At 39.6% G+C, this 22,633-nt stretch overlaps 2 non-coding genes across 2 annotated transcripts; one reads left to right on the top strand and one right to left on the bottom strand.

The window, feature by feature from the left end:
* Positions 1 to 929: 929 nt before the first annotated feature.
* Positions 930 to 1,037, top strand: LOC136147553 (U6 spliceosomal RNA). The gene has a single exon (XR_010659223.1). It is a non-coding gene; the product is annotated as a U6 spliceosomal RNA (small nuclear RNA).
* A 1,122-nt stretch (positions 1,038 to 2,159) lies between these two features.
* On the bottom strand, positions 2,160 to 2,266 carry LOC136147729 (U6 spliceosomal RNA). Its single transcript, XR_010659375.1, has one exon. It is a non-coding gene; the product is annotated as a U6 spliceosomal RNA (small nuclear RNA).
* Between the last annotated feature and the right edge of the window lie 20,367 nt (positions 2,267 to 22,633).

Raw genomic sequence — 22,633 nt, 5'->3', positions numbered from 1 at the left:
CTGATTCACCCAGACATTACCTGCCTTTTGTCGAGATGCGATAGGAAAGGATACGTGCTACCAGTGCGCCTCTAAAGCTTAGTAAATTATACCAGGATCTAATTACAGCTTTATTATCTAACAACAAATTTTCAAAAAACATGGAGAAACAAGTTAAACGACATCATCAGTGATAAACGAGCCAAATGAAAGAAATGTTACGTTTCATGGTATCCGGTTCGCTCAACAAACCAGTATCATGAAGAGAAACGGCGGTGGGGGAGGGGAGAGTGGAGATGGGATGTTAGGAAACTAATGAGACCTAAGAAGCACAGCAAGCGAACACAACGTGGGAGGACAGAACCTTCTTTGTAAGGCATCTTTTAAACCACCAAGGAAACTGGAACGTAGAGTATTAGGTGATGCTAAGGAATTACCTTAACTTTTCGAGGTGTGATAATGGGTGGTTACTTTTCTTTTTTTTCCCAAGTATTCATTAAAGAAAGTTTAAGTGGGAAACTATCAGCTCTAAAGTAAGGCACCAGCCGGGCGGCCCACTCCGAAGAGCGTCCGCCTCACAGAGGGCGCGTGTCCCGCTACCCCGCGAGCTCCTGCAGCGCGCAGCTCTGAGGGCCGCTGTCGCGCTCGCCGCTCCCAGCATGCTCCACGCGCCGAGCGCTCCCGCAGCAGGACCCGGGGCCCTGGGGCCCTCGATGGGACCCCTTACCCAAGATGCTCCGGGCGCTCATTTGCATGTCCCACCAAGAGGTGAACTCGACAGCAGTCTATTTGTCAGAGCACCAAACGTGCGAGCTTTGTGAGTGGCTGCGCGAACTCAAATTTCCCTAAGTGTTCCGCGTTCGCTGGGAGGAGGCGCAGTTTGGTCACCATAAAGGTAAAGAGTCGAAGATCTCCGTGCCTTATATACGCTGTGGGGGAACCATTGCGTTGTGCTAGTTTCGGCAGCACGTATGCTAAAATTGTGACCTATACAAAGAAAATTAGCATGGCCTCTGCGGAAGGATGACACACAAATTTGTAAAGCGTTCTGTACTTTGCTCTTTTTCCCCACGGTCCAGATATTGCCTCCAGCACAAAGGAAACGCCCTGGGCACGCAATGCTGAAATTGTGTTTTTTCACTATAAAATATGTTATAAAAAATATTCGTGCAGGGCAATCTATGAAATGAGAATTAAGCTGAGTTACATCTGTAAATTTATGTGCAAATATGAGTTTGAGTAAACTCCAGGAGTTGGTGATCACAGGGAGGTCTGGCGTGCTGCAGTCCATGGGGTCGCAAAGAGTCGGACACGACTGAACGACTGAACTAAACTGATGTCGTTTCTACATTATCTTGGAGATATGATATCTTGCATTTCCTTAATAGAACTTGAAAGTTCTGAAATCGCCTTTTGATCTGTCTCCCTCGACAACACAAAGCAGATGCGCAGGTGGGTCTGGCTCTTACTTCACTAAAGGCTGCCTGACACATGAAATGCTCAGTGAGTCCTTACCAAATCATTTCTAAATTATTAAATAAATGAATTATTGCTAAGTTAATGGATCCCTGCTATAGAAAGTAAGCAACAGTAGTACACATTTCTCGGGCCTACTTTGTGACTTTGGTCGTTTTTGACTGGAATTCGTACTTTTCTCTCAGACTGTGAGCTACACAAAATCAGGGACTGTTACCAATGTTGGTCGGTGGATCCTGGAGCTTCAGAATCAATTAAAAACTGGCTAGAAGCAGCAAACCCGTTCCTAAGTCTTTCTGAGATGGGTTTTCTACGCCTGTTTTTATCTGACTTCTAAGGTGCACTCAAAATGCCGCTTTACCTAAACCGGGTGGATTCTGTGATGGGAAATATAAAAATTCAGCGCCCAAAACTCAAAGTGTATTTTTACCAATAAAAACAAGCATTCGACTGCAGACACCAAGTTTAGCTAGGTAGCTTAATAGAAATGAGAGAGGTTGACCGGGGGGATGCCAGGCAGCCGTCGAGCTAGAATCGACGCTGGGTGGAGCAGAACACCCGGTGGGAAAGAATTGCAGGTGACCTCGGCCTCTGGGGATGCACGCCGGAAAGCGCAAACCGGGGATATGCCTCTAAAACTACCTCTCAATACTTCAGTTTTTTGTGTTAATCCGGCAAACAGTGTATGGAGGTGGGGAATGGCACAAAATATGGAACGCTTCACGAATTTGCGTGTCATCCTTGCGCAGGGGCCATGCTAATCTTCTCTGTATCGTTCCAATTTTAGTATATGTGCTGCCGAAGCGAGCACGCCTCAGCCTACGTCCACGGCATATATAAAGCTTGGAGCATCTTATCTCTTTTCACTTACGGTGACCTGAACCGTGCATCTTTTTGATGATTCTGAAACTTTTAGGGAAATATGATCCTCGAATACACGCGCAAGGCTCTCATGTTTGGTATTCTAGTCAGAATACCAAATGCTAGACCGCGAAACTTGTCGAGTTCGCCTCTTGCTGAGACATGCAAATGAGCGCCCGGAGCATCTTGGGTAAGGGCCCTGTCACCGGCTCCAAGTCGGAAGATGGGTCCTCTGCGGCGCTCAGCTCCGCGGAGCATGCCGGGAGCGGCAAGCGAGGCTTGCTTGAGAAGCTGCTAGCAAGCTGGACACGCGCGGTCCGAGACGCCGCCGCGATGCGGAGTGGGCTGCCCAGCGGCGAAGACTGAGGCAGCCCTGGGGGCCTGCCTGGAACAAGCGGCATCTCCCTCAAGCCTAAGAATTTGCGAATCGGTTGCCTTGCTGGGCCACTAGGATGCTGGGTCACTAGGATTTTGGATCGAGCTCGGGTTCTCCCAGCAAAATGTGGAACGTGTCACCAATATTTCACCCGTGACATAGTAGCCCTGTGTCAGTTTCAGAGGCTTTGTTGATATAAGTCTAGCGTCCAGCCCTCCGGGAGATTCCTCCCAACAACTAAACCAACTTAGATAATGACGGTCAGCACCACACTCTAGGATGCCCCAGGCTCCTCTAGCGTTAGCACCGGTGGATCCGGCCTGAATCCATTCTGCGCAGAAGTCAGTGAGATGGGAGGGGCAGCCAGGACGGATGGACACGCCCCTCACAGGTGTCTTTCCCCGAGGCCACCTTGTAGCCTGGCCTCCAACCCGCGGGAACACTGAAGGACTCGCTGAAGCGCAACTGTTTGGCCTGAGAGATCGGTTAGAAGAATTAGAGTATTAGAGCTGAACTGGAGAATCATTCTTGAGCTTCCGCGTACTTCCCCACACGCTAAACCTGACCCTATTATGATACAAACATGCCGGACAGATCTACCTGTAAGACATACTAGAATGCTAGGGTTAAACGTCCTGATTTTAACTACTGCTCAAGTCGCAGCCTGACACGTTGTGAACTGAGAACCAAAGGTGAAAGCCTCCATATGTCGAATTAAAGTGAAGGGCATGAGCTTGCCTGCGTTGTGTTAAAATGGCACCCTTAACAAGGCATATGGCATATTATAGAATAAGTGGGATTTTGCTTCTTTTTTCTCCCTTCTATGGTCGTTCTACCCATTCCACAACACAATATTTTGAAGTAAAAATCTGTGAAAGATCAGTAATTTTGAGAAGTTTTAAAATTGGTATCCAATTTAATGATGTACAGAAAGAAAATAGGGTGAACCCGTGTAAGAGTTTCTGGTATTAATGAGACAAAAATAGAGAAAGGAACAGAAAGCTTACATGGATTATTGCTGAACCTATCTTTCGCTGTGTTTATAGTTGTAATTCTTTTCGTTCACAGATTTTGAGAAGTAATAAAATATACCGTTCTTACCTCTCCCCAAATCAGGCAAAAATGACAGTCTGTTGAGTTAAATTGTCCAATTACAAATAAAATATGCTTTGATGCATTTTTTTCTAATGGCCTGTCTTTTCAATAAGCATTTCTGACTTCAAAGCTATTAAGAAATAGTAAATTGATGTTCAGTTTTATGATTTAAAGAAATACATCAAAGCCCCTCATGTTCTTACTTCATTTAGAAACCGTACAGCCGGGTTATTAAAGGATACATGGTCAGAGGAGCCTGGGGCTCAGCTGGTGAAGAACCTGCCTGCAACCCGGGACACTTGGGTTTGATCCCTGGGTTGGGAAAATCCCCTCGAGAAGGGAAATGCTACCTACTCCAGTATTCTGGCCTGGAGAACTCCATGGACTGTCCATGGGATCACAAAGAGTCGGACACGACTGAGTGACTTTCACTTTCACTTCCTAGTTGGAAGGATGGTCAGAGTTCTAATCACATGAACTTGATGTCTCTACAAGTTGTAAACTTCATTCAGGCTCCACTTCTAGGTGACCATGTTTAAGCCCTTCATATTCTGAAAAGAGGAAAAATGTTTTACTACAGACAGAAAAAAAATTTGAAAGTTAACTAGAGATCAAATCCTGCAGGGGAAATTTTTTATAATGGCTTTAAATTATCAGATATGCATAGAAATAGCAAAATGTGTGATTTTCAAGTCATGACGCTTGAACTAGAGCAGAATTTCTCACAGGTGATTTACACATGACCCCCTTTAAAGAAATAAATTCTCTCTAGATTCCCTGTATTGCTGTAATTACTTCTATTACATTGTTATTTAAATATGTATAAACATAAAACTGGGTATAAACTCATTCTTGTAGCTGTTACATAGTCTAAAACCAAAGCAAATTTGGTTACAAATTAAATACACAACTACAAATCAATGTAATTCAAATGAACAACATTAATTTATTGCAGTAGATAATGTGTATGGCTGAAACTACACACTCATGGGTTTGATAGTGGAAAGATGTAGCCTCAGATTTAGTTATGTACTAAACTTGTTTCTGTGTTTTGACTCATGCAGAGAATGCAATTCACATAAGCATGTTCTGAAAAAACTGCACCTTGGTTTACTACCAAATTATAGATACTGGAACATATTTTTAAAAAATATTTTAGCATTTTTGAAAAGTGGCCACAGCGCACAATAGATGGGAGCTGAGACTCTATGAAATAGGGTAGTTTCAGGATATCAGGCCTCCTAGTTAACACTGCAGTAAGCAATCTTTATTGATGACTCCATAAAGCTGTATTTCAACATGGAGTTGGTGTAACAGTAGAATTGAAATTAGCACTAAATATACATCTAATCAAATTTTGCTGAAATTTAGAATAAGATAAGATTATATGGAGTTAGTTTTAAACTCTTAAATATTTTTTTAACTTTTTTTTTTTTCCAGTTTCAGCCCTGAGATTATAGTCAGACAGTTGAAAGCTAAGAAGGAACTAGGTTTCTCACAGTGTTTTGTTTACATCTTCTTGGGACTCCATTTGGACAATATTTCAACAATTGTTGGCAAGAGAGGAAAGGATTAACAGAGAGACTGTATAATCAAAATTACCCTCTCACCCCCAAAACAAGGCAGACAGGTTCTACAGAGAAACAAGTCTGACACAGGCATCATAAGCCTCCTGGTTTTTCAAACAGGCTTCATACCATGCTTGCCATGAATGAGGCTTGAGAATGCAGCATTTCACAGGAGCAATTAGATACTGAAACTGCCTCATTTACATCATTTCAAAATTGATCATAAATCAGACTTTATTATGATTGCTTCCACTCTGTTTTCAGTTTAGATTATTCAAATTACCATTTAATCTTTATTTGTATAGACTGTCCTGAAAGCATTTGGATTTCTCTTGGTGTAAATACATCATTTATATTATTCAGTTTATCTCTGTTCATTTCTCATTAGCCCCTACAAAGTAGTACAGTACTCAGTGGCATATCATTTTCTTGATGAGAAACCAAAGTATTGATTTCTTTAAAAAAGTAAGAAACTAAAGACAAGCATTGAAAATGTTATTCATATGTATATTATTACTAGGGAAATAGAAATTTTGCCTTCACAGAATATGAGTACAGTGGCAGACACTGGCCATTGTGACCATTTATTATAGATAGTAGGACATGCCAACCAAACAGCACTGACACATTGACGGTTCCTTAGTTCAGAAAGATGAAATTTCAAAGGTAAATGAAAATTTATATTGACATTTTATGGCAATGCTTAGTTGTAAACTAAAAGACAACTTATTCAGAAGTTTCAGACTCTGCTTATTTTAATATTTTAGGATAATCATCCAAATATAAATAATTTCTCTTTAAAAATCCAGTAGAAAACTCTGATCCCTGAGAACCTGTCTTAAGACTCCAAGAGATTCTATATCCCAGTTTGAGAAACACTTTATAGGTTAATATAGAAAAATCTACTTTCTAGAGTTTGTGCATCTTTATATGTATTCTTTTCTTGAGGGGACAACTCAAGAATTACAAATAGAAAAGGAGAGGGTAATGGTTATTAAGCACCAACTTCTTGGTAGGCATATAAGATTGCATTTAATATCTGCAATTATTATCCCATTCTACAGCTGAGGAAACTGATGCTAACAGGAATTGTGTGCCTTGTGTAAATTCATATGAGTAACAATAGTGGGTTAGGGGTAAGCCAGCATTCAAACTCAGGATCCTCAGAATCCAAATCAATGCTGCTTCTTATTCTAAAATTTTATCTAATATTAGAGAAACCCTAATACAGATTTAATCAGGAAAATATGAACTATTTTTAAATTCTTGGGCAATCAATACATAGAATATCAGTTCAGTTCAGTTGCTCAGTTGTGTCCAACTCTTTGAGACCCCATAGACTTGGAGTACTTGGATACTTCACAGAAAGATATTCAAACAACGAATAAGCAAATAAAAAGATGCTTAACACCATTAATCACTAGAGAATTGTTAGTTAATATACAATGAATACTATTCCACACCTATTAGAATGGCTAAAATATAAAAGACTGACAGTACTAAATATTGGCAATTATGTGGATCAACTAATAACTCTCATACATTGTTGGTGGGAGTATAAAATGATACAACTTTCAAAGAACAGTTTGGCAGTTTCTTATAAAGATAAACATATATTTGCACATACACTTACACAAGCTTTCACATATTTGTCCAGAGAAATTAAGACGTATGCACACAAAGATTCATACAGGAAGGTTTGTAACTGCTTTACTCATAATAGTTCCAAAGTGGAAACAATCCAAATGGTTTCCATCAGCAGGAAATTGGATAAGTCATAGTATACAGTGGAATACTACTCAGCAATAAAAAGGACTGCATCACTGATATGCATAACAACCTGGATGAATTTTACAGATGTATTGTATAAAAGTGTACCTTTGTATTATTTCTTTCATATAAGGTTTAAAAAGAAGCAAAGCTAACCTAATAGGAACAGAACTCAGAACTGCCATAGCTTAGGGGGGAGAAGCAATAGTGAAGCAATGGTGAATGGACTAAAAGACGGTACAGAGAAAGTTTCTGGAATGATGTAAAGTTCTATATATCTCAGTCAGTGGGTTATACGGGTGTATATATTTGTCAAAACATATCAACTATATACGAGATGTGTACATCTCACCATTATCAATTATACTGCAATAAAAAAGCAGAAAGCAGTGAGAACAACAGTTCAGTTCAGTCGCTCGGTCGTGTCTGACTCTTTGCGACCCCATGAACCTCAGCACGCCAGACCTCCCTGTCCGTCACCAACTCCCGGAGTTCACCCAAAACCATGTCCATTGAGTCAGTGATGCCATCCAACCATCTCATCCTCTGTCGTCCCCTTCTCCTCCTGCCCTCAATCGTTCCCAGCATCAGAGTCTTTTCAAATGACTCCGCTCTTCGCTGTTGCTAAAATCTAATGCTGATGGGTTTTTAACCACCATTGTTTTTAACCAGTGTTCCTGGAACTTTATACTCTGTCCATACTCTTTACTAAACATATATTGATCCCATCTAATAAAAAGGCATTTACTAAAGCTGGTAGATATAGCCTTTGTGGAGGTTTCATCAAGTTGAGTTCAGAAATAGATACATGTATTTCTAAAGTAGTGCACTGAATATCTTTCAACACACAATGTGTGTGCTTAGTCACTCAGTCATGTCTGGCTGTTTGTGACCCCATGAACAGAGTAGCCCCTCAGGCTCCTCTGTCCATGGGGATTCTCCAGGCAAGAATACTGGAGTCTGTTGCCATGCCCTCCTCGAAGGTATCTTCCCAACTCAGGAATGAAACCCAGGTCTCCCACATTGCAGGCGGATTCTTTACCAAGACACTAGGGAAGCCCTCAACACACAGTAATTAATTTAATAAGTAGTTATCGGTCGTCCCTGGTGGTCCAGTAGATAGGAATCTACCTGCCAATGCAGGGGACCTGGGTTCAATCCCTGGTCCAGGAAGATTCCACATGCCTTGGGCAACTAAACCCTTAAGCCACAACTACTAAGCCTACGCACTAGAGCCCAGGAGCAGCAACTCCTGCGCCCCTATACCCCAATTACTGAAGCCCACGCACCTAGAGCCAATGCTCTGCAACAAGAGAAGCAACTGCAGTAAGTTTACACACCACAATGAGAAGTCTACACACCACAATGAAGTGTAGCCCCCGATCACCACAACTAGAGAAAGCCCACAAACAGCAACAAATACCCAGCAGAGACATAAGTTAAAAAAAAAAAAAAAAGCATTTATCAAATACCTATCATATAGCAGACACCAGAGGTAGGGTAGTGACCATGGAGTTTTAGCTGAGTGTGAAAGACAGAGATTTTTAAAGTATTCAAATAAATAAATGAGATGATTTCAGGTGGTGATAAATGCAATGAATAAAATGAAATATTTGGCCACATTTCACTTATTTCTGAGGCAGGATGTGTGAATCACATATTTGCATGTCAAATTACATTTAGCTCCCTTGTATTTCAAAGATCAATTCTCATATACTTTCATTCTCACTCTATGAAGAAAACACACTTTCAAAACATGAAGACCGATTTCACTGGTACACATTTACGTACATTTTCTCACATACTCTTTTTAAAATGACAGACTGACAATTCATCAGATCACCACACATAAATTAAGAGCACATGGACTGTAACAGATCCACTATCATCCTTCAGTTTCCCTGGAAACTCATACTTTCTTCTCAAGGCTTGAATATTCAAGAAGGTATACTACTGACTGGGATTTTTTAAAACCTATTGGCTTCAAATGACCCAAGAAAATCATACTATTAATACATACCAAGTTTGATTCATATAACACATATGGTATAATAAAAGTTTGACTCTAAATTCATAGCGCCTAGTTCATTGAAATTATTCTAGAGCCATGCAGTTGAGCCACAGGATTTCACCAGTCTAAGAATCTGAAACCAGTCTAAGAAAGCTGAGCGCTGAAGAATTGATGCTTTTGAACTGTGGTGTTGGAGAAGACTCTTGAGAGTCCCTTGGACTGCAAGAAGATCCAACCAGTCCATCCTAAAGGAGATTAGTCCTGGGTGTTCATTGGAAGGGCTGATGTTGAAGCTGAAACTCCAGTCCTTTGGCCACCTCATGCGAAGAGTTGACTCATTGGAAAAGATCCTGATGCTGGGAAAGATAGGGGGCAGGAGGAGAAGGGGACGACAGAGGATGAGATGGCTGGATGGCATCACCGACTCAATGGACATGGGTTTGTGTAGACTCCAGGAGTTGGTGACGGACAGGGAGGACTGGCATGCTGCGATCCATGGGGTCACAAAGAGTCGGACACGACTGAGTGACTGAACTGAACTGAAGAATCTGTTACCAAACAGTAGTATTGTTGCCTTTGATATCTTAAAGTTTATTTTGATTCTCATCAGTGGAGGAACAGAAAAGAGATTCAAGCCACTGGTCCCTTTAGCTTTCTTTGCCACTGATGAAAAGCTAAAACTACAGTAGTCTTCACTATGGCAGATCAACCCTTGTCATACAACCAGCTTTCCCAAAGTCAGGTAGGCCTGTGCAAGCTAAAACATGGGTAAAATAATTTCTTGTCATTTCTATGATGCTTTATATCATTTTGAGAAATGGTGTTTTTTTTCATTAGCAAACTCTATTAGCACTTCAGGGAAAATAATTCCTGAATGATTTTCAGAGACAAGCGTCTTTAATGTCACCTGCTTAGAAACAGACACTGTGCCAAAGGGCAGTGTGGTCTGCTCAGTGGCTTACTTGTAGAACTGAAAATAACCAGAGAGTGATGAATTGTCCATTCTGGGTTAATCTTCTAGCATTTCATCGCAGCTACACAATTCATATGGAAGAAAAATCTTTCTGATTGTCAACATAGTCTACACATGATGAAAATCTACATTTATATTCATTCACCTTGCAAAATAATGATAACAACACTGGTGATAGCTCTTGAGAAACCATGGGGCAGGTATTCAAGTGAAGGCAAGCAACTGAAGAGACGGACAACTGGGTTTAAGTAGTTACCTGAGTAAAAAGATAATTAAGAATTAAAATGATCACATATATAAATAGTAATAAGTGAAAATGGACACTTACAATTTATATGATGATGCTAGTGTTTTCTTCCTTTTTCATGAAAATATATCCACAGTGTTTGTACTCACATGAACAATAAAACTCAGTTCATTTTATCTTTTTAAAACAGAGTTTGAGGCTGATGGCAGAGGCAAAGTTAGTTGTGCAGTCTTGTTCAACTCTTTGCGACCCCATGGACTGTAGCCCACAAAGCTTCTCTGTCCATGGGGATTCTCCAGGCAAGAATACTGAAGTGGGTTGCCATGTCCTTCCCCAGGGCATCTTCCCAACCCAGGGATTGAACTCAGGTCTCCCACATTGCAAGCAGATTCTTTATCATTTGAGCTACCTGGGAAGTCCACTTTATACTCTAGGCTAAGAAAATAATGCCAAATCATCCTTGGGGGGCATCCATAATGGTGGCTGAAGTCACCCTAAAATGGTTCATTCTTCTGACTCCTTTCTAAGCATTCTGAGACTCATGGTCAGCCAGTCAGCAAGGACCTCTTTTCTATCTATCACACGGCTCTTAACCCACGGGGTTGTTAAGAATACAAACTTTGGGGGAGACATATCTGGATTTGAATCTCAGCCTGTATGATCCTGGGTTAGTTTTTTGGTTGTGCTTTCCCACAGTTCCTTGAACTGGGAACAGTACCAACCTCATTACTGTAAGATTAAAAGATAAGATGCTGTATGAAACATGCCTGACCTATGAAAGGTACTCAAATAAGTGTTTGGTTCATTTCACATCTGTTTCTTTCTCATAGGTCTTATCACACATTCCTTATAAAATGTTATCTTGCTGTTTACCCCTCCTTTGATTATAACCTCCTCAATAGTGAGGATGGCAGACCATTCATTTTTGTGTCCTCTAGAGTCCACCACATAGTGCCTTAAACAGAGAAGGCACTTGGAAACTATATATTGAATTTTACTTCTTGTAACTCAGCATACACTCAGCAATTTAATGAAATAAAACCACAGTCAAAATGTCTAATGTTATTTCTTTTTCCTATAGACAGGCTGCTTTTATTTTTAGAAGTGTCTTTTTGGAGCATTCACTTAGACTGATGGCCTTTCCCTTCAGGCAGACTGTCTTCCCAGGTTAGATAGGGCTATCTGTTTTCACCACTCATCTGAGGCTTTGCTTTTGTCTTGAAAGTAGTTTGTGACATGCATGTTTAGATGAGTTTTCCAGTAAAAACAGGAGAAGCCCAAGGAATAAATAAGCCAAACTATTCCACCTTTTGTCAACTAAACATCCTTTAGCTGCAATTTACAGTACAGCTGACTATATGTATGCATGATACATTTTTAAGCAGTCATAAGAATTTTAGTGAGCCCTAAATATATTCAAAATGCTTTAATCCAAGGAAATTTATTTTTTTCAAGATCTCCATATATAAAGTAAATGGCAATTATAAAAATACTTTAAAGAGGCAAATTCAAATCAGTCACATGGGGCCATGCCTTGTGCATTTTACTACGGGGAAAATGTGAATAAATTAATGGTCTTGAATATTTATGAATTAAGTGCAACTTTTCTTTCCTTTATCTTTTCCTTTGGCTCTGTGACCTTAGAGAACCTCAGTTTTCTCTATCTCACAAGTCTGCTTTGAGGATGAAATGATGTAAATAAACGCAGTGCCCAATGCAGCACCCACTGCACAGTGCAGACTGGAGATGGGGCAGGTGGCCAGGTGATAACACTATTCAAGGCACAGCATGAGCCCAAGTCTCCCTTTCAGGAGAGATGAGAGTTCTCAATGACAATCCAGTAAGGAATTTCCCAATCCCCTTCTCTCTAAGCCCTCAGACATTCCAAAGACTTTTGAGTCAAAATACTGTAAGAATTCTGATCACAAGAATAACAAATTGAAGCAAACAAATGAAAATATTAGCATGAAGGGAAGTTCGTGGTGGCCCAGTGATTAAGACTGTCTCTCACTGCAATTCCTGATGGAAGAACTGAAATCGTCCCTTGTAGGATGGCATTTTAGGAATCAGTGAACTAAAATGGACTGGAATGGGTGAATTTAACTCAGATGACCATTATATCTACTACTGTGGGCAAGAATCCCTTAGAAGGAATGGAATTGCCATCATAGTCAGCAAGAGTCTGAAATGCAATACTTGGATGCAATCTCAAAAATGACAGAATGATCTCTGTTCATTTCCAAGGCAAACCATTCAATATCACAGTAATCCAAGTCTATGCCCCAATCAGTAATGCTGAAGAAGCTGAAGTTGAATGGTTCTATGAAGACCTAAAAGACCTTCTAGAACTAACACGCAAAAAAGATGTCCTTCTCATTATAGGGGACTGGAATGCAAAAGTACGAAGTCAAGAGATAGCTGGAGCAACAGGCAAATTTGGCCTTGCAGTACAGAATGAGGCAGGGCAAAGGTTAACAGAGTTTTGCCAAGAGAACACACTGGTCATAGTAAACACCCTTTTCCAACAACACAAGAGAAGGCTCTATACATAGACATCACCCGATGGTCAATACTGAAATCAGATTGATTATATTCTTTGCAGCCAAAGAAGGAGAAGCTCTATACAGTCAGCAAAAACAAGACCAGGAGGTGACTGTAGCTCAGATCATGAACTCCTTATTGCCAAATTCAGACTGAAATTGAAGAAAGTAGGACAAACCACTCGACCATTCAGGTATGACCTAAATCAAATCCCTTATGACTATACAGTGGAAGTGACAAATAGATTCAAAGTTTTAGATCTGATAGACACAGTGCCTGAAGAACTATGGATAGAGATTCGTGACATTGTACAGGAGGCAGTGATCAAGACCATCCCCAAGAAAAAGAAATGCAAAATGGCAAAATGGTTGTCTGAGGAGGCCTTACAAACAGCTATGAAACGTAGAGAAAGAAAAGGCAAAGGAGAAAAGGAAAGATATATTCACTTGAATGCAGAGTTCCAAAGAAGAGCAAGGAGAGATAAGAAAGCCTTCCTTGGTGATCAATACAAAGAAAGAGAGGAAAACAATAGAATGGGAAAGACTAGAGATCTCTTCAAGAAAATCAGAGATACCAAGGGAACATTCATGCAAAGATGGGCACAATAAAGGACAGAAATGGTATGAACCTAACAGAAACAGAAGATATTAAGAAGAGGTGGCAAGAATACACAGAAGAACTGTACAAAAAAAAATCTTCATGATCCAGATAATTACGATGGTGTGATCACTCACACTCACCTAGAGCCAGACATCCTGGAATGTGAAGTCAAGTGGGTCTTAGGAAGCATCACTACAAACAAAGTTTGTTGGAACCTAGTGGAGGTGATGGAATTCCATTTGAGCTATCTCAAGTCCTAAAAGATGATGCTGTGAAAGTGCTGCACTCAATATGCCAGCAAATCTGAAAAACTCAGCAGTGGCCACAGGACTGGAAAAGGTCAGTTTTTATTCCAATCCCGAAGAAAGGCAATGCCAAAGAATGCTCAAACTACCGCACAATTGCACTCATCTCACATGCTACCAAAGTAATGCTCAAAATTCTCCAAGCCAGGCTTCAACAGTAGGTGTACGATGAACTTCCAGATGTTCAAACTGGATTTGGAAAGGGCAAAGGAACCAGAGAGCAAATTACCAACATCCACTGGATCATCGAAAAAGCAAGACAGTTCCAGAAAAACATCTACTTCTGTTTTATTGACTATGCCAAAGCCTTTGACTGTGTGGATCACAACAAACTGTGGAAAATTCTTCAAGAGATGGGAATACCAGACCACCTGATTTGCCTCTTGAGAAATTGTATGCAAGTCAAGAAGCAACAGTTAGAACTGGACAGGGGAAAAAAAGACTGGTTCCAAAAGGGAAAGGAGTACGTCAAGGCTATATACTGTCATCCTGCTTATTTAACTTATATGCAGAGTACGTCATGAGAAATGTTAGACTAGATGAAGCACAAGCTGGAATCAAGACTGCTGGGAGAAATATCAATAACCTCAGATATTCAGATGATACCACCATTATGGCAGAAACCAAAAAGGAACTAAAGAGTCTCTTGATGAAAGTGAAAGAGGAAAGTGAAAAAATTGGCTTAAAACTCAACATTCAGAAACTAAGATCATGATATCCGATCCCATCACTTCATGGCAAATAGATGGGGAAACAATGGAAACAGTGACAGACTTTATTTTGGGGGGCTCTAAAATCACTGCAGATGGTGACTGCTGCCATGAAATTAAAAGAGGCTTGCTCCTTGGAAGAAAAGTTATGACTAACCTAGACAGCAGAGACATTATTTTGCCAACAAAGTTCCATCTAGTCAAAGCTATGGTTTTTCCAGTAGTCGTGTATGGATGTGAGAGTTGGACTATAAAGAAAGCTGAGCACTGAAGAATTGATGGTTTTGAACTGTGGTGTTGGAGAAGACTCTCGAGAGTCCCTTGGACAGTGACGAGATCCAATCAATCCATCCTAAAGGAAATCAGTCCTGAATATTCACTGGAAGGACTGATGCTGAAGCTGAAACTCCAAAACTTTGGCCACCTGATGTGAAGAACTGACTCATTTGAAAAGACCCTGATGCTGGGAAAGATCAAAGGAGGGAGGAGAAGGGGATGAGATGGCTGTATGGCATCACCGACTCAATGGACATGAGTTTGAGTAAACTCCAGGAGTTGGTGATGGACAGGGAGGCATGATGTGCTGCAGTCCATGGGGTTGCAAAGAGTCGGACATGACTGAACGACTGAAATGAACTGAAGTGAGGATGACAAAAAAAAAATACTAACAACAATTACCTTGAAAAGGAAAAAAAGGAAGCAATTATCATAGGTGGGGTTGTGTGGAACATGCAAAGGTTTCCTGGGAGTTGGCAGTGTTTTGGATCTGAGTAGTGGCTACATGGCTTGATTTTATGATGATTGAGATATACGTTAGCTATACAGTAGCTAAATTAGTGCCTATGGAAAGAAAACTAATGATGTACTCTCCATAAAATAGATCTCAAGTAATTTCAAAGAATTATTATCAGAAAGACTATGATTTCTACAACTCTTCCATGTGTGAGTTGCACCAGCTAGAATCCCAATTTTGAGCTTTCCCAGCTAAAGTGCTTTTCACCAATCTTTTCTCTTGGTTGAAAAAAATCACAGGCAATTTGTTGACTTTGATTATGATGAAATAAAATTCATATTTTATAGCAAGATAAAATTTTTAAAAAGACTATGATCTCTAAAATTCAAATAAATTAGAAACTATACAAAATAACTACAAACCCTCTGTATATAAAATATTAAAAATGCTTCTAACAATACATACATTAGGAACTATTTCAGAATAAACAATGATAAAAACACATACTATATCAAAATTTGTAGAATATATCTAATGTACTATGTATAGGGAAACCTAGAGCTTTAAATGCACATTGAAGAAATGAAAAAAAACAAAATTAATGATCTAGGCAATCAACCTGAGAAATTAGAAAAATAACTCAATAAACTCAAAGAAAGTAGAAGGAATTGATAAAGATAAAAAGAGGAATTTAATGAAATAAAAACAAAGACCCTATTTTTGAAAGAACCAATAAACCCAAAAGTTGTTTTTTGTGGGGAAAAAAACTAACAAAATTAAAAAACTTTAGTAAGACTGATCAATACAAAAAGAGAAGAGGTATAAAGAAGCATTGTTTAAAATGTAGAGGAAGGGATATTATAGATACAGAGGGAATAAAAAAGGTAATAAAGTAAACACAAACAACCTGTGACAATAGATTTGAAAGATTAGATGAATGAGACAATTTCATGCAAAAATACTTCATTCATTTCAGATTAATATGGTTATGGATGGTGTAAATTGCATATTCACTAAAAAATGTCAGACTCACGCCAAAATGGGGTGATCTTTTAGATGATTGTTTGGATACTTCTTGATCAGAAAAGGAAGGATTATCTGAACTCTCATATCTGATGCTAAACCTCTGATGATATAATGAAGGACAAATTACATTTGGGGGTGGGGTGGGACAGGCCTAAACATCAGTACCCTATCAACAATAGAAGATGATTAGTCAGTCAGTTCAATAGCTCAGTCATGTCCAACTCATTGCAACCCCAAACACCCCATAGAAGATGATACAAGGTATGAAATTATGTTTTGAGTTTTATTGTAATCCATTGCTAATTTTCTTTTCATTCTTTTTTCTTTTTAATCTTTTCAGAATTCTGACCTCATTTGTATTTATTTATTTAGTGACGTCCTGTGGCTTGCAGGATCTTAGTTCCCTGACCAGGGATCAAAGTTTCCAGGCCTACAGCAATGAAAGGGAAGAGTCCTAACTGCTGGACCGCCAAGGGAATTCCCTAGTTTTCTTTATGTTGCCATGTTCAATCTCAGAAATTCAAGTTTCAGGTTGACTTTGTTTTCAGCATTGACTTTGGAGTTTTTTCCAAGTTGATCAAAACTGCAGCATCCTCAGCTTTGCAGGCTTACTTGCCACTTCCTGGTGCAGTAAGACTTCATAGCACTATGGACTTCTTCAAGGACCATCTGTCAAAAGAACAGTCACTTCTTCCCAGTCAACCTATCAAATTAGTAAGAAGCAGATAAGACTGTGCAAGAACATGAGTTTTAGACTTCCCTGGTGGTCGAGTGGATAAGAATCCATCTGCCAATGCAGGGGACATGGGTTCGATCCCTGGTCTGGGAAAGTTCCACATGCCATGGAGTAACTAAGTCTGTTCACCACAACTACTGACCTCAAGCTCTAGAGCAATGAGCAGTAACTACTGAGCCTGCGTGCTCCAATTACGGAAGCCCATGCACATTGAGCCTGTGCTCCACAACAAGAGAAGCCATCGCAACAGAAGTCTGCACACTTCAACTAGAGAGTAGTCCCACTCTCTGAATCTAGAGAAAACCCACATACAACAATGAAGACCCAGTGCAACCAAAGTATTAATTGTAAAAATTTTCAAATGCCTTAAGAAAAAAAAAAAAGGAACATGTACTTTGAAGTCAACAATCAGGGTACAAATTCACCATGAAGCTTGTATAATCTTGAAAAAATTACGTTTAAAATATCTGCATCTCAGTTTCCTCATCTGGAAAATTAAAATAGTATTGTCCATAGAATTACTAAGTCCAGGACAGAACATGTTTGTATAGAAAGTGTTTATTGTAGAGTCTGTAGCTGCTCTATTGTGTAGTTCTTGTTCCTGATTCCTACTCAATGTTGGAGATAACATGTTTTTAAGTGGGTATAACTCATACACAGTGAAAATGCTTCTAGAATATTTGGAAGTTATAAACATCACATATTTAATAATCCAAATGTTTGGGCAAAAAAATTCCATTTCAAGAAATTTTGCATTTTTGGTTATCACACTGTTCAAAGGGATTGGTTAGATTTTTTTTTTTTTTTTTTGGTCTGTATTATAAAAGAGAATGTCCTGTTTTTGAAATGGCTGTAGAAGGTATAAGGGCATCAGTGAAGTGGCTGACTGCCCACCCACCCCAAGATGCTGCCTAGCTGATATTCTACTCCTGTGTATAATTTAGGGAAAGAAACTGTTGTGGACTGACCTGCTTTATACCTTAAGAGGTACGTTCTCCCAATGGGAGATGTATTTCCATCCAAACAAACGACTTCCAATAAGTAGTTCATATTTGACAAATTAACCTTTGAGTACCTATTCTTATCAACTTATATTTAAAAACTCTCAACATTTGTGGGTTTTTTTTTGCTGTTGTTTTGTTTTTTTTAACCTTGGGACCTAACCTCTTCCTGGGCAGAGAAATCACCTGCAAGGGAGGATTGCAGCTATAATTAATTGGTTATGATCAACACTAAAAAAAATACAGAAAGTATTTGAAAGCATTAATATATGGTAAGGGCAAGTTCTGTTTGGGAAACTTTCATATCTATGTTCTATGTGTAGGTGTGTATGTGTGCAAATACACAAATGAATCATCCTGTCAAAGTAATTTTTATTCTGGGTCTTGATCAAAATGAGAATTGAAAGCTGCTGCTCCATGTAACCTGGCAAAAAAGGTTTGTTGTCCACTATATGATAGGGCAAGGGTAAGGGAGGAGATTCCCTCTTGTTGATCTAAAACCCAAGAACCCACACATATCACACACATACCAAGCAGTTCCCAATGTTCAAGTTTGTTTTGTAAGTTTTGGGGGACTCAGAATGCATCCTGTAAGAGAAAGACATCAAACCAGTCCACTAAATTCTCTTTAATCTACAGTCACAGTATTAAACAACCCAAGAATTGTGGAACAATATTCCACAGGGGAATGCAATCATTTTCAATTTATGAAATGAGACACTCACTAACCTGGATTAGAATTCACCCAGCTTGGTTGCCACTAACCTGTTAATGATTTTAGGCAAAGCAGTCATCTCTCTGAACTCAGATTCCTTAGGGAAGAAATGTTGAGGTTCTTTAAGGTTTCTTCTTCCTCTGTCATGTGATGATCCAGTATCTCCTCTACTGTCCCACCATCCTCCCAAAACAGGACGTGGGCACTTGGTGTCCACAGTCAAATGCTTCTGTCTCCACAAGAGCCCAGGAATGTGTCAGGAGCTGTGTTTCAAAACATAAAGTATTCTAGATGGCATGATCTTGTTTCAGAACCCCAAGGGTCTGTCCCTTTAGGATTTTCAACAAACTCTACATTTGCACTATTGACACCTCTAAGACCAGAGGGTCTGCTGGATACTATTGCATACTTGCTTGTACCAAAGCTTTACCTTTTTCTGGACTCTCTTCTATTCTGGACCACCTTGAAATCTGGCAGCTTTCCCTGTCACTTGGTTTAAGGGACAGGAGGATTCCTAGATACAGAACAAGGGCTCCAAACCAGGGGTGATCGTGCTCCCCAGGGGACATTTGGCCAAGTTTGGAGCCAGTTTTTATTTTCACGACTACAGTAGGGGTAGTGCTATTCAGATCAACTTGGGTAGAGGCTAGGGATACTGCTAAACATCCTATAATGCACAGCATAGCTCCCCCCACAAAGAATTATCTGGTCCAAAGTGCCAGTAGTGCCAAGGTTGAAAGACTCTGGCGTAGAATGTGTTCCATTCAGAGCCTGAAGAGGCCCACCAGGTGCTGTACTTCCTTATTTGTAGTAGGGGATGCAAGATATATAATAGCAAATTTCTCTTACTCTGAGGGGGACCCTAAAAAGTCTACTGAAGTGAAAGCTCCCTGATCTTAAAAAGGCTTCTCTCTCTCCTCTGGAGTGCACTGTCTCATCAAGGACTCCACCTGCGTAGTTAGTGTGACATCAATGTAATGGATCATGGGATGCCCAGACACTTTAAGCTCCTCAAAATATAACAGATGTTAAGAGAATTGACATGGTTCTGAGGTAAAATTGTAAATCAATGTTATTGTCTCCTTCACTTAAAAGTAAACTGTTTCTCATTCTCTTTCCTAATTGGAATGTACTCTCATACTTGCTAAATCAATGACATGTATATTATTAATACATGCTATCAGTGATATACAAAAAAGATCTTCATGAGCCAGATAACCACGATGGTGTGATCACTCCCTAGAGCCAGACATCCTGGAATGTGAAGACAAGTGGACCTTAAGAAGCATCACTACAAACAAAGCTAATGGAGGTGATGGAATTCCAGTTGAGCTATTTCAATTCCTAAAAGATGATGCTGTGAAAGTGCTGCACTCAATATGCCAGCAAATCTGGAAAACTCAGCAGTGGCCACAGGACTGGAAAAGGTCAGTTTTTATTCCAATCCCAAAGAAAGGCAATGCCAGAGAACGCTCAAACTACCGCACAATTGCACTCATCTCACATGCTACCAAAGTAATGCTCAAAATTCTCCAAGCCAGGCTTCAACAGTATGTGAATGAAGAACTTCCAGATGTTCAAGCTGGATTTAGAAAAGGCAGACGAATCAGAGATCAAATTACCAACATCCACTGGATCATCAAAAAAGCAACAGAGTTCCAGAAAAACATCTACTTCTGCTTTATTGACTATGCCAAAGCTTTTGACTATGTGGATCACAACAAACTGTGGAAAATTCTTCAAGAGATAGGAATACCAGACCACCTGACCTGCCTCTTGAGAAATGTGTATGCAGGTCAAGAAGCATAGACCTGAAAAATTAAAAAAAATTAAAAAAAAAAAAAAAAAAAGCAGCAGCAGCATAGAACTGGACAGGGGAAAAAAGACTGGTTCCAAATTGGGAAAGGAGTACGTCAAGGCTGTATATTGTCACCATGCTTATTTTACTTATTTTACTTATATTTTACTTTACTTATATGCAGTATATTTACTTACTTTACTTACATTTTACTTAAATGTACATCATGCGAAATGCAGGGCTGGATGAGGCACAAACTGGAATCAAGATTGCCAGGAGAAGTATCAATAACCTCAGATAAGCAGATACCACCACCCTATGGCAGAAAGCGAAGAAGAACTAAAGAGTCTCTTGATGAAAGTGAGAAAGAGTGAAAAGGCTGGCTTAAAACTCAACATTCAGAAAACTAAGATCATGGCATCTGGTCCCGTCACTTCATGGCAGATAGATGAGGAAACAGTGGAAACAGTGAGACTTTTTTTTGAGTTCCAGATGGTGACTGCAGCCATGAAATTAAAAGATGCTTGCTCCTTGGAAGAAAAGCTATGACCAACCTAGACTGTATACTAAAAAGCTGAGACATTACCAACAGAGGTCCGTCTATTCAAAGCTATGGTTTTTTCCAGTGGTCATGAGTGGATGTGAGAGTTGGGGACTGTAAAGAAAACTGAGCACCAAAGAAATGATGGTTTTGAACTGTGGTGTTGGAGAAGACTCTCGAGAGTCCTTTGGACTGCAAGGAGATCCAACCAGTCCATCCTAAAGGAAATCAGTCCTGGGTGTTCATTGGAAGGACTGATACTGAAGCTGAAACTCCAATACTTTGGTCACCTGATGCGAAGAACCAACTCATTGGAAAGACCCTGATGCTGGGAAAGATTGAAGGCGGGAAGAGAAGGGGACAACAGAGGATGAGATGTTTGGATGGCAGCACCAATGCGATGGACATGAGTTTGAGTAAGCTCAGGGAGTTGCTGATGGACAGGGAAGCCTGGCAGGCTGCAGTCCATGGCATAGCAAAGAGTTGGACACAAGTGAGCAACTGAACTGATGCAAATTACTGTCCTTTTCCCCCAAATCTTTGCCCTATTGCCTTTATTATCAGTTTCTCCCTGCCTCTGATTGAACCCTTTATTCACAAAATGGGAGAGAAGGAACTATAAACACTTTAATATTCTAGGAAATAGCATTTAAACTCTCCTTACTAACATGCCCAGATCTCTACCATTAAAAAGTTTAGTTTTGACTAGCTTAATACAATGTGTGATTGTAAAACTGCTCAGTTACTATCAAGCCTACATGATATAAGGTTATGAGTTTAAATTTGAATGCCAGGATTTTTCTACATAGTCAACTCCTACCATACAAAATTTTTTCTTTGGGTGCTCCTATTTTGTCCTACCTACATGGAGTATAAAGGCACATGACAGGGAATAAATCTCTTACTCTCACACCTCAGAAGATCGTATAGCTGTGTAGCTTTTGGATACCTTGGTTCTTAAAAAGCTACAAGTGATTTTGATTTAGGGAAACCACTGCTATAAATAGAAAAACACTTGAAAGCCAGCACATTCTTAAACTTGAGAAAGATTAGTTTCACCTGAAGGAACTTGTTTGAATTTAACCAATCAATCAGGATTTGTCATATAACCCTCATACAGCACTTATATAAAACAACCAAAAAGATATCAGAAATAAAGATCAACAATTTGAAGAGATCACCCATTAAATGATGGTCACACACTTAATCCATTATGGACATTTTATTTTTGGTTAGCACTTTAAAGATATTAATCACTTCACTAACTTATATGAAAACTTATTAAAACACTGTATGGTCACGATTACATATTAAATTACTACCCTCAAAAATACTAAGAACAGAAATAAAGCTGTGAAAGCAATTCATTTGTGACATTTAAAATTTTATCACCATTCCTAAATTCTAGATGCAATGTTTTATTAACCTACTGTGATCTTTCAAACAAAAAAAAACTACTCCACACAGTTCTCATTTACTTATTACTTACAACTAAAAGAGATGATTCAGTTGGGGGGGGGGGAGGGAAGTGGTATGAATAGAGGGCAACTGTCATTATCCTTTGTAAAATT

The sequence above is a fragment of the Muntiacus reevesi genome, chromosome 15 (genome assembly GCF_963930625.1).
Source record: "Muntiacus reevesi chromosome 15, mMunRee1.1, whole genome shotgun sequence".
Classification (NCBI taxonomy): domain Eukaryota; kingdom Metazoa; phylum Chordata; class Mammalia; order Artiodactyla; family Cervidae; genus Muntiacus; species Muntiacus reevesi.
Note: the sequence above shows the minus strand (reverse complement) of the source record. Positions and strands in the feature narration are given on the sequence as shown.